Here is a 13,360-nt window from a genome sequence, read left to right as displayed (position 1 = left end):
GAACCCCCTCTGTGTTCTTTCCTATATTACTGGTTCCAACATGGATCATGACAACTGGTTCTTTCCCCCTCTCCTTCTGAGTTCCTTCCCAGCCATTTTGAAATATCCCTTACCTTGGCACTGTTTAGGCAATACACCTTCCTAGGCTATAGATCATGACTGCTGATACAGGATACCCTCTATCCCCCTAACTAATAAATTCCCTAATACTACAACCTTTCTATTCTGTTCCTCTCCATTGAATTGCCTCCTGTTCCATGGTGCCTTGGTTAGCATTCTGGTCATTCTCCCACCGCAGCCTTCTTCCTTATCCCCACAGGTAGCGAGTACATCATACATTCTGGACAGGACCAGTTTCTGCAGTTCCTCCTTCTCTGCCTCCACTAGGTTCCTACCCTGTTTACCGTCAGTCACACACTCCCCTTCCTGTACCTACATCTCTCTATGCGGTGTGACTGTGTTCTGGAGTGAACTATCCAGATATGTATGATAGCCTAACCCAACAATAGGACCTCCTTGCGATGTGAACTGGATATTATGGGGGAGAATTCCATGCGGTTCTCCTGATCTCACATCACAACTTCAGCAGAAAATTGATGGTAACGCTGGAGAAAAGGCATGAACGATCATTTGTAGCCGTTCACGCCAGTTCTCCAGGGGTTCCACCAATCTTTTGCCAAAGTTCATTGGAAGCACACACTGCAGGCCTGAATGACCTGGGTGGACAGAGTTGAGCAATCCCTGCATTCTGACCTTCTGACATTTGGGGTCAGTTTACAAGACGCACGCTCTTAGGACCATCATGATCTGGTGGGAACCATTAGATCTTCCATTGCATTGATCAGTGGCCACCTAGAACCTGTGGCCTGTCCCATTGGGATGGCTGGAATCAACCAACATGGGGCTGCTGTTTCTCAGGATAGCACCTTAAGCTTCCAGCCTAGCATTCAGAGGCCAGCTTAAAGAGCACGTAGAAGGCATGGCCAGGCTGCTCATGGCACTCACACAAGAGATGCAGCTCACAGTGGATCCTTCTCAGGACTCAGCTATCATGAGATGACACCCACCTTAATCCCAAGGTTCTCTTGTATCAAGTAGCAAGGAGTGATCCTTTGGCTTAGAGGTAGCATTCCCACCTCTGAGTCGAAGGTGCTGGGTTCGAACCCTGCTCTACACAGTCCCAATGAGTGGAGACTGGAGCACCGGCTCTGAATTCAGGGGTGTCATCCAGCAAGACATTCACATCCGGTGGGTGTGGGTGGCCCCCACCTCATCATATAGGTTGTTGGAGCCGATCAAACCCTCCCGCCATATATCACCCTATCAGCTGGTATAAAGATGGTTACGGTCATAGAAGAAGTATTCATGACTGTTAATCAGCCTGAAAATCCTTCCATTACTTCACACTATTCTCCAAGGGAAGAATGTGAAGATATGCAAACAACAACCAAGCAGCAGGCATTCACATCTTGTGGTACAGGCCCTCAGGTGGCACCTAGAAGCAGTTCCAGAACAGGTGTCAGCTGTGGCTCAGTGGTAGCACTCTCACCTTTAAGTCAGAAGATCGTAGGCTCAAGCTTCACTCCAGAGACTTGAGCACATAATCTAGACTGCCACTTCAGTACAGTAGAGGGAGTGCTGCACTGTTGGAGTTGCCGTCTTTCGGCTGAGACATTAAGCCAAACCCCATTTGCCCTCTCAGGTGGATGTAAAAGATCCCAAAGAGCAGGGCTAATTTTTATCCCTCAACCATCAACACTAAAACAGATTATCTGGTCACTATCTCATTGCTGTTTGTGGGACATTGCTGTGTGCAATTTGGCTGCCACGTTTCCTTACAATACAACAGTGACTACACTTCAAAAGATACTTCATTGGTTGTAAAGTGCTGTGGAACATCCTGAGTTCATGAAAGGTGCTATATAAATGCAAGTTTTTTCCTTTCTCCTATCTGACGTATGTAGGCACTGACGGCTCCCTAACTGATGTTGCATAAGTCCCTGCTTTCTGCATGGAGGGCACCTGTTGCATAAAAGTTGCGATCTGTGCTGACTTTGACAGGCATGGACTGAATTGTTCTGTTACCAACTCATTTAGGGCTTCTTTCATGAAGCAGTCAGAACTCCTTAGTCAGTCTTTCATAAGATTTGTGGGGCTTATGTGTGCGAGGGTGGGGGGTTAATAGTAGGGTAACCTCATTCTTCTTTGATGCTCACTCACCTTTACACTCTTGTGTTTCTCTCCTCCTCCTCCATCGACATACTAAATAGACGAATCTTCAAAGGGAAACTCATGCTACTCTATGGTATCCCCTACCATGGGTATAGTCAAAACTGTAGTTTAATACTATACAAGGCTATGGGGAAAGAGCAGGGGAGAGGGACTAATTGGAATAGCTCTTTCAAAAAGCCAACACATGCATGATGGACTGAATGGCCTCCTTCTGTGCTGTACTATACTATGATACTATACTATGAAGTTCAGCTCAGCAGCTCCCCCAAGGAAATAAAAAATCCCTGAACGATGCTGGCAGGCTTGATAATTGGGCAAGAAATAAGCACCTTTAAATGGGTCAGCTCATGAAAAGTCTATGCCCTCATTTATATACAGGTAAGTAACACTGATGGAAACTCTATCTAATAGGAACGTAAAAGATGAGATTGCTGATGCTTTACGACATGCATATCATTTGCTGGTGAAAGGGAAAATGTAGCAAATAGCTGTCCTACTAGACCAGAAATTTCAGCAGCATAAAAATGGACATAATATTGGCAGAGATGGGTCCTGCTCATAACCCTGACCTTCAAAGTTTTGTTGCGTTGGCATTATGCCCCTATTGCATCAAAACCAGCATTGAATTTTGGCCCCAGAATACATTTGATAATCCTAATTTGAGTTCATTTAAAAATAAAATCAGAAGTTGAATTTTAAAGCAGACAGCCTCTATTACCTGTGTCTTGTTGGTAGAAAATGCAAATAGTCTACAACAACAACTTGCATTTATATAGCACCTTTAATGTAGTAAACCTGTAAAACACAGAGAAGGAAAGTATGAGAGAGAAAATGAGACGGAGACACAAACATAAATAAACATATATATATATAGAGAGAAGCACAGTGTCTTCCCTCATTGTTTTATGTGTTCTTTGTTTAAAAAAGTACTTTGAATTTTAAAAGCAAAGCTTCTTCGAGGGAAATAGATAAGTGGTAAAAGGTAAGAGGTGAAAAGGAGGAAGAAAACAGCTCGAGGTGAGGATAAGCGTGATGGAGCCTCTTTCCTCTTGCTATTCACCCTTGGGAGGAATGAGTGGGAGTGAGGGAAAAGTGGCCAGAAATTAAGGGTGAAATGACAGGGGAGTGAGGAGAAGGATAGGACATAATGGTTGAGTGTGTAATTCAAAAGAGAAGAGGTATGGATAACAATGAGACTAAAAGGGATAGCAACAGGAGTGAGGGGGTAGCAAGAAAGGCAGTGGAGGTGAAATGGAGGGGGACTCAATGAGAGCAAAGGGGTGAGTGGAAACACAAATGATGGGGAGAGGATGAAAAAGAAGCCATGGCTGCAAGCGTCATTTTCCTTCAACCTCCATTAGAAAATGCAACCTGCAGCTCTCAGTGGCTCCTTTCTGCGACACACTATATCATGTGCTCACCACTTTCTGCCCAAAAGTAAACAAAAAGAAGACTGAAAAAGAAATGGGGGAGGACAGAGAGATAAGTAAAAAGAAGAGTCAGCGAGGGGGAAACAATAAAGAAGAGAAAAGTTGAGAGAAGTAGAAGAATTTTGTAGCATATAGTTTGATTATCTGTCAGCCCCATTTCACTCCATGGATTTCCTTCTTCCACCTCATTGTGGAGAAAATTGGATGAGAGAAGAAAATATGTACCATAGATCGGAAGCAGGTGAGATAAAAGTTTTATAAATTTGGGATAAAAGCAAGTTGGAACATATGGCGAGGCAGGATTAGTAATGAGGTCATCATGGGAGAGCTTGGAGTAAGTTCACCTCACGAGCACTGTGCAAAGATTAACTTGGACTGATTTCATACATCTAGGATGCTTGGTTTCATTTTTAGTATTGGCACGAAATTGAATTGGGTTCTGGTAAATGATTTGACACTGATAGAGAGATAGAGTTATACAGCACGGATAGAGGCCCTTCGGCCCATCGTGTCCACGCCGGCCATCAAGCCCTGTCCACTCTAATCCCATATTCCAGCATTTGGTCCGTAGCCTTGTATGCTATGGCATTTCAAGTGCTCATCCAAATGCTTCTTGAATGTTGTGAGGGTTCCTGCCTCCACAACCCTTTCAGGCAGTGAGTTCCAGACTCCAACCACCCTCTGGGTGAAAAAGTTCTTTCTCAAATCCCCTCTAAACCTCCCGCCTTTTACCTTGAATCTATGTCCCCTTGTTATAGAACCCTCAACTAAGGGAAAAAGCTCCTTAGTATCTATCCTATCTGTGCCCCTCATAATTTTGTACACCTCAATCATGTCCCCCCTCAGCCTCCTCTGCTCCAAGGAAAACAAACCCAATCTTCCCAGTCTCTCTTCATAGCTGAAGCGCTCCAGCCCTGGTAACATCCTGGTGAATCTCCTCTGCACCCTCTCCAAAGCGATCACATCCTTCCTGTAGTGTGGCGACCAGAACTGCACACAGTACTCCAGCTGTGGCCTAACCAGTGTTTTATACAGCTCCATCATAACCTCCTTGCCCTTATATTCTATGCCTCGGCTAATAAAGGCAAGTATCCCATATGCCTTCTTTACCACCTTATCTACCTGTTCCGCCGCCTTCAGGGATCTGTGAACTTGCACACCAAGATCCCTCTGACCCTCTGTCTTGCCTAGGGTCCTCCCATTCATTGTGTATTCCCTTGCCTTGTTAGTCCCTCCAAAGTGCATCACCTCGCACTTTTCCGGGTTAAATTCCATTTGCCACTGTTCCGCCCATCTGACCAACCCATCTATATCGTCCTGCAGACTGAGGCTATCCTCCTCGCTATTTACCACCCTACCAATCTTTGTATCATCAGCGAACTTACTGATCATACCTTTTACATTCATATCCAAGTCGTTAATGTAGACTACAAACAACACTGCTTCTCCCACTTCTTCCTCCTTGACATTGCCAACTGTAAAATGATCTGCTGGCACAAATAAGTTCCAGAAGCACACCAGGATATTTTCTTTCAGTTTACGGGTTTGAAACATGTTCACCCATTTTCCAAAATGTTCATCCAGGGTCAGGGTTCACTGTTTCCTCCACAGGTTCTCCCAAGATGCACCTGCCTCTTTAAGCATGTACAAATCTTTAAGGCGTGCAGTTCCATTTTTATTTCTTTGGTCATCATACTGTGCCCAATAGGAGGCCCTATGTCATGCCCAGGATATGCATTGAGGCCCAAGGTGGAATCCAGCAGACATTCAGGACATCAGATACAGTGCTATTTTCTTACACTGTCCACAAGTTTCCACAGACTCCGGGAAAGTTGGCCCATACAACCCTAAAAATGGAAGGCGCATCTCAGCATGTTGATTAAAATAATCACATACTAAAAAGAATCATGTAAGATGGTACAAGGGATACAGCAGACAGAAAAGATTCTTTGATAGTGGTGGGAGAAACAGAAGTGAGCAGGTGCAATATTTGTTTATATCTCTGACACTAGGATCAACTTTTAGATACAGACATTGATATTTTACAAAATATGCAGGCTTCACTGAAAAAAATATCAAAAGCTACCACCAAGAGTTGATTTATTTTTTTCTTTTCACTCCATTTCTATTCCACTGCAACCATAATGGCAGAGCATTTATCATTTCTACAGATATTTAGTGAAAGGAACTTTTCTAAAAACACTGCTGCAGAATATTTTAGTATTTTCTCCATTAAAGCAGGGTCTGGTTATCTCCAAATGTATATGCAAATATATTCAGCCATGCTAATTAATTTTTGGAGTTATTCTAATCTGTTAATACAAATTAATTCTGGTGATGTCAGGTAAGATCAAAGTATTGGGTCAAGGAAAATTAGAAAAAATACCATCTCTAATGAGATTCAGTGGCAGTCAGTCAGAAATGGTATTGTCCTTGTGGATTTTAAATTAAACAGTTTACTTATACGCAGCGAATACTGCAATGAAAACCTATTTTGACTACTGCACCGATTTATTAAAGCAAAAGCAAATAAGAGAAAAAGGCTTAGAAATTTGATCGCACCTGACAATGGGCACGCAGGAGAGGGGTGCATGTTGCACACGCCTGTTAATGTGGGCACAAGGACTACGTGAATTTCGTGTGGGGAGTTCGTGCTGCTTATTGGCTGCACGCCTGATTGAGGGGGCTGAAAATCAAGCTTTACTAAAACTGGTCCCTCATTATTGTGGAGCTATGTAGCATTCAGCGCATGGCCACAAATCTAGAAACACAGTCAGGGCAAAGCTCCTCCTGATCGGTCCAGCCAGTGGAAGTTTTGATTGAGCACACCAACTGTCTACTTGATGATTTTGCTGGTGGCTGTTAGCACCGTAGGAACATAGGACCAGGAGTAGGCCATTTAGCTCCTCAAGCTTGTACCGCCATTCATTGAGATCATGGCTGATCTGTGACCTAATCCATATACCTGCCTTAGCCCCATATCCCTTAATACCTTTGGTTAACATCAACTGCTGTTTGCTGAAGAGAGTTCCAAACTTCTATAACCCTTTGCATGTGGAAGTGTTTCCTAACTTCACTCCTGAAAGTCCTGGCTCTAATTTTTAGGTTATGTCCCCTAGTCCTCGACTCCAAGCAGCGAAAATAGCTTCTCTTTATCTACCCTATCAGTTCCCCTTAATATCTTGAAAACTTCGATCAAATCACCTCTTAATCTTCTAAATTACAGGGAATACAACCCTAGTTTGTGTAATTTCTCCTCATAATTTAACCCTTGGAGTCCAGGTAGCATTCTAGTAAATCTGCGCTGCATTCCCGCCAAGGCCAATATATCCTTCCTAATGTGCAGTGCCCAGAACTGAACACAATACTCCAGGTGTGGTCTCACAGGGCTTTGTATAGATGTAGCATAACTTCTACCCCCTTGTATTCTAGTCCTCTAAATATAAAGGCCAGTATTCCATTAGCCTTTTTGATTATTTTCTGTACTTGTCCATGACAATTTAATGATTTATGTACATGGACCCCCAAGTCTCTGTGGACCTCCACTGTTTCAAGCTTTTCACCATTTAGAAAGTACTCTGATCTATCCTTTCTAGGTCCAAAATGGATGACCTTACACTTGCCTATATTGATTTGGTGGGTGAGTTTATCACGTGGCGAGTCAGGCACTGGGCAGACCAATTTTACAGAAAGTTTGTACAACAAGCACAGGACTCATTTAAATACTATAATGAGCATTCCAGCATGTGCCCTGGATGCCTACGAAGGTGCCCGATCCAATATGGCTCTTAATGAGGGTCTGCCATATTGGACTCATAGGCACCTGTTTTAGGCCTGTAAAACAGGTGCTGCATGATCAAATTTCTAGGCCAATGAGCAGTTGTTAAGTGAAGTGAGGTGAGAGTGACAGCCCTTGACATCAAGGCAGCATTTGACTGAGTGTAGCATCAAGAAGCCCTAGTAAAATTGAAGTCAATGGATCAGGGGGAAAACTCTCCAGTGGCTGGAGTCATACCTAGCACAAAGGAAGATGGTAGTGGTTGTTGGAGGCCAATCATCTCAGCCCCAGGACATTGCTGCAGGAGTTCCTCAGGGCAGTGTCCTAGGCCCAACCATCTTCAGCTGCTTCATCAATGACCTTCCCTCCATCATAAGGGAATGTTTGCTGATGATTGCACTGTGTTCAGTTCCATTCGCTGAATCCCCCACCATCAACATCCTAGGTGGTCACCATTGACCAGAAACTTAACTGGACCAGCCACATAAATACTGTGGCTACAAGAGCAGGTCAGAGCCTGGGTATTCTGCAGTGAGTGACTCCCTCCTGACTCTCCAAATCCTTTCTACCATCTACAAGGCACAAGTCAGGAGTGTGATGGAATACTCTCCACTTGCCTGGATGAGTGCAGTTCCAACAACGCTCAAGAAGCTCGACACCATCTGGGACAAAGCAGCCCATTTGTTGGCACCCCATCCCACCACCCTAAACATTCACTCCCTTCACCACCGGCACACCGTGGCAGCAATGAGTACCATCTACAAGATGCACTGCAGCAACTCGCCATGGCAGCATCTTCCAAATCGACGACCTGTGCCACCTAGAAGGACATGGGCAGCAGGTACATGGGAACAATACCACCTGCACGTTCCCCTCCAAGTCACACACCATCCTGACTTGGAAATATATCGCCGTTCCTTCATCATCGCTGGGTCAAAATCCTGGAACTCCCTACCTAACAGCACTGTGGGAGAACCTTCACCACACGGACTGCAGCAGTTCACCACCACCTTCTCAAGGGCAATCAGGGATGGGCAATAAATGCTGGTCTTGCCAGCGACGCCCACATCCCATCAATGAATTAAAAAAAAGTGTAAAATAAATGACAGAGTATCTTAGATTTGACTTAAGCAATAGTGCAGTGAGAAACAGAAACAACAGTGTGTGGTCCATTTATAGGCCTTCAGTATATTCAAATTTTATTTATATCCGTTATTCAATGGGTTGCTGTCACTGGAAATAGAATGTTCAACTGTTAGATCACATTTTTGTCCTATTCCTGGTATGAACATAGTCAACCTGTTGCGTTGCTTACAAATGCTTCCCAGGAATGAAGCTGAAGGAGTTAGAACAGAGCTGCAAGAAACAAATTGAACATTTTTAATAACAAGAGCTGGAACAGTCAGCTGTGGGGTCATCACCTTACCAATCACTGAGGTCATGCATGTGTCATGAAGAAGACACTTCCATTTTACTGCTATAAAATGCAGATTTTTGGCCCCAATACTTTTAGCAAGAATAATATTTATTGCATTTCCTTTCAAAGGTTTTCTGAGAGGGCCTGATCAAAGCAGTTCCTTAAATAGAATGTGAGGCACTGACTGTCCTCTTTGTTTATGGACTGGTTTTCATAGCTACGATAAAGAAATATAAGACTTGAGAAGATCGAATTAATTTAAACTGTATCTCCCACTTATTTGTCCCACACATGCCAAACTGGAATACTAGCAAAAGCTGGCATAGTCTTCAAAAAGGTGACAATGCCTGATTATAATCCTATGACATGTGACAAGTAATTACATGGGCTGTAGTTATAACCAAGATTTGTGCACTTGCAATGGAGGGAAAAAGAACATTAGCATAAGATTGCCTGAATGGAGAAATACAAATATTGAAGACACAAGATTGGAGGTGCAATTCTAAGGGGTCTGCTGCCCCTGGAAAATTTTGAATTTTTATGTAAAAATGATACATTCTGGTTAATTTAAATCACTTTTATACTTCACAAATGTTAAATTTCCATCCATACCGTACCTGATTCGGTCAATTCTAGAAGCTATGTAAGGAGGGGAAAGTGCCTTGCCACCATTCATTGCCTTCCTGCCAGTATGTACCAGATAGAGAATGCATCATTTGGAGTACTGACACCCTGACATACCATTGCTTCAATGACATTAGTAAATTTATCTCATATGATGAACTTCATGTATTCCTGGACATTTTCCCCTTCAATATTCTTCCCTTCTTTTCTGATGACTGTACCTGTTGTTGAGGTATTGTTCCACAGGTAATGGTAGCCCTCTAGTGCCTCAACCAAGTGATCATGTGACATGTATGAGCATGTCTATACTGGATATATAAAAGAAATGCAGATGGTCTGACCATTTATAACATCGTCCCAAATATATAAACATTAACCAACAACAACATCTAACAGTTCAAAATTTCACTTGTCACAAATATGCAGAGGTCCAAAAAATATTGGAAAGGAAGGCAAGCTGAAGAACGCCAACTGAAGGACAGGAGCTTTACTCAAACTCTATGTCCCCAAGAGAAGCTAGACCTCTGGAGGAAAAACGTACTTGATGGATTACTGAAAAGACATAGAATTATAGAATCATAGAATCTTACAGCACAGGAGGCCATTTGGCCCATTGTGTCTGTGCCAGACAATTTGTACGGGTAAGTTTGAAGATTTTTTTTGTGAATTATTTAAATTGTTCCATGTTTGTTATGTTACGAACTTTACTTTTAGCATTATATCCTAAGTTATTGACAAAAGAAGATGCTGATCAAAAACATTTTCAGAAATATATTTTGAGCAATTCCATTGGCTCCTTTAATCCAATTGTTGTTTGCAAATTATTCATTGATAGTTATCCTACTTGCTTGTTGCTTGTTCATTCATAGGCTTGTATAGATTCAGTATTATTTCAGGCAATCAACATCACTCAGTTAACAGTATTACATAGAATGTACAGCACAGAAACAGGCCATTCGGTCCAACAGGTCCATGCTGGTGTTAATGCTCCACACGAGCCTCCTCCCTCCCTACTTCATCTAACCCCATCAGCATATCCTTCTATTCTTTTCTCCCTCATGTGTTATCTAGTTTCCCCTTAAATGCATCTATGTTAGTCGCCTCGACCACTCCTTATGGTGGCAAGATCCACGTTCTAACCACTATCTGGGTAAAGAAGTTTCTCCTGAATTCCCTATTGGATTTATTAGTGTCTATCTAATATTTATGGCCCCTAGTTCTGGCCTCCCCCTCAAATGGAAACATCTTCTCCACATCTACCCTATCAAACCCTTTCATAATCTTAATCAGGTCACCCCTCAGTCTTCTCTTTTCTAAAGAAAAGAGTCCCAGTCTGCTCAATCTTTTCCGATAGGTATAACCTCTCAGTTCTGGTACCATCCTAGTAAATCTCTTTTGCACCTTCTCCAGTGCTTCTATATCCTTTTGATAATATGGTGACCAGAATTGTTCACAATACTCCAAGTGTGGTCTAACTGAGGTTCTATACAAGTTTAACATAACTTCTCCGCCTTTCACTTCTATCTCTTCAGAAATGAACCCCAGTGCTTTTTCTCATGGCCTTATTAAGCTGCATTCCTACTTTTAATGATTTGTATATCGGTACTCCAGAACCCACCGCTTCTCTACCCCATTTAAACTCTTGTTATCCAAGCAGTAAGTGGCCCCCTTATTCTTCCTAACAAAATATAATACCTCGCACTTATCTATTTTGAAATTGTTCCTTTTTAAAGAATATTAGATTTGAGTAAATCAGATGTAATTATAGCAAACATTTTGCATTTGTGACACTTTTAACTCTATTGGTGCATGCTAGAGGCAAAATTATTCAATTATAAAATAAATAAATGAGTTCAGATTACATTTATCTGATTATTTTTACAACTGACTAAAGCACCATGAAAGTAAGAACAGTATGGGTGCTAAATTGAGCCGTGTAGCGCCCATTATTTCGGCCTCTCCGATATCCAAGATGGCGTCTTGGATGCGCATGCGCGTTTCCTGCGTGATGTGCGCTGGACGCCATCTTGGTATAGGAGTTTGTGCAGGCGCAGATAAGAAACGCTGGAATCATGTAAAATAGGGAGAAAATGGCTACAATCAGTGTGGTTTTTTTTATTCGTTCATGGGATGTGGGCGTCGCTGGCGAGGCCGGCATTTATTGCCCATCTCTAATTGCCCTTGAGAAGGTGGTGGTGAGCCGCCTTCTTGAACCGCTGCAGTCCGCGTGGTGAAGGTTCTCCCACAGTGCTGTTGGGAAGGGAGTTCCAGGATTTTGACCCAGCGACGATGAAGGAACGGCGATATATTTCCAAGTCAGGATGGTGTGTGACTTGGAGGGGAACGTGCAGGTGGTGTTGTTCCCATGTACCTGCTGCTCTTGTCCTTCTAGGTGGTAGAGGTCGCGGGTTTGGGAGGTGCTGTCGAAGAAGCCTTGGTGAGTTGCTGCAGTGCATCCTATGGATCGTACACACTGTTTAGGGTGGTGGATGGGGTGCCAATCAAACGGGCTGCTTTGTCCTGGATGGTGTCGATCTTCTTGAGTGTTGTTGAAGCTGCACTCATCCAGGCAAGTGGAGAATATTCCATCACACTCCTGACTTGTAACATTGATTTAAAGTGATAGACACCATTTTGGGATGTAACGCTCAACTCAATGCATAGTCTTAACCCCGACCATCTGAACGTGTCTTGGAGTGCCTGGAGGACCCCTACCGGCGCTATTTAAAGGGACCATGCAGGATTTACAGGTTAGTGACTGGATTATTGCCTCTGGCTGCCAAGACATTTGCAACTGTTTTCGGAGGTCTCCTAGACTTCAACACTAGGACGCGGGGACATAGCCTAACATAGCCCCCCGCGGATATAGGATGTCCCTCCTTCTGTCCACCACTTGCACCCAAGGTTTCTAGTGCATCAGCAGAGAACCTTGGTGCATGCACTCTCGCAGGCCTGGTACTAACTCAGATCGGTAGATTGGTGAGGCCTGGCGTGCAGATTGGAGGATGTGGGATTTAGTAGTGCGCAACCTTTATTCAATGTTTTTAACATAACTCATTAGAGTGTAAACATAGGGATGGGATCTGCATCTGTGTTTTACGTGTGCAATGTCTGATCTCTGTTCAGACTCCATGCAGACAGCAGACTGTTATTTTCAGCAAATAACAGGTACAAGCTACCTCGAAGAGATTTCTGAGACACATCCTCCCTTTAAGAGATGGTGCTCCCTCTGGGGGTGGAAAGTGCAAATTGCATTGATTCCACATGCAAGGCCTGGAAAGGAACGCCAATTGCAGGTAAGTGCTCCCTTGGGACCAATCTTGCGTCTTGCCTGCCCAGGGACTGTCGGGCGCGGAGTGTTCACACATCGTGCTAACATCACCCAGAACGGACCCTTATCCAATTTTTCTCCCTATATTCTTAAAGCAACTGATGTATTCTTAAAGCACTTACTCTAAGTCCCACATTCATAGGAGATAGGTGGCCAATTCTTAACCTTGATCATTTGAGGATATGAAAGTATATCCCATATGGTAACTAACTGATCTTCACAGAAGACATATATTAACAATTAATATTCCCTATGTTCTCATGTTGGTGAGACTATGACTTATTGCACCATCTCGCAGTCTAATTGATTCTTTCTCAGGACCTCAAAATTTCCAATCTTAAACCTTTTAAAATCCAAGCTCAGCATCGTTGATCTATTACATCTTGATGTAACTCATCCTTTTTCCTATTGATTGGTGGTATCCTTCCCTATGGGACTTTCTTCTCTATTTGTCTTTGACCTAAGTTTCTAAAAAAACTTGTATTTTTCCTTTTGTAACTATTTAAATTTAATTGAAGTACATTGGTTATTGAAGCTGATATTCCTAA

Source organism: Heptranchias perlo, chromosome 10 (genome assembly GCF_035084215.1).
Source record: "Heptranchias perlo isolate sHepPer1 chromosome 10, sHepPer1.hap1, whole genome shotgun sequence".
NCBI classification, from domain to species: domain Eukaryota; kingdom Metazoa; phylum Chordata; class Chondrichthyes; order Hexanchiformes; family Hexanchidae; genus Heptranchias; species Heptranchias perlo.
This window is presented reverse-complemented; position numbering follows the sequence as displayed.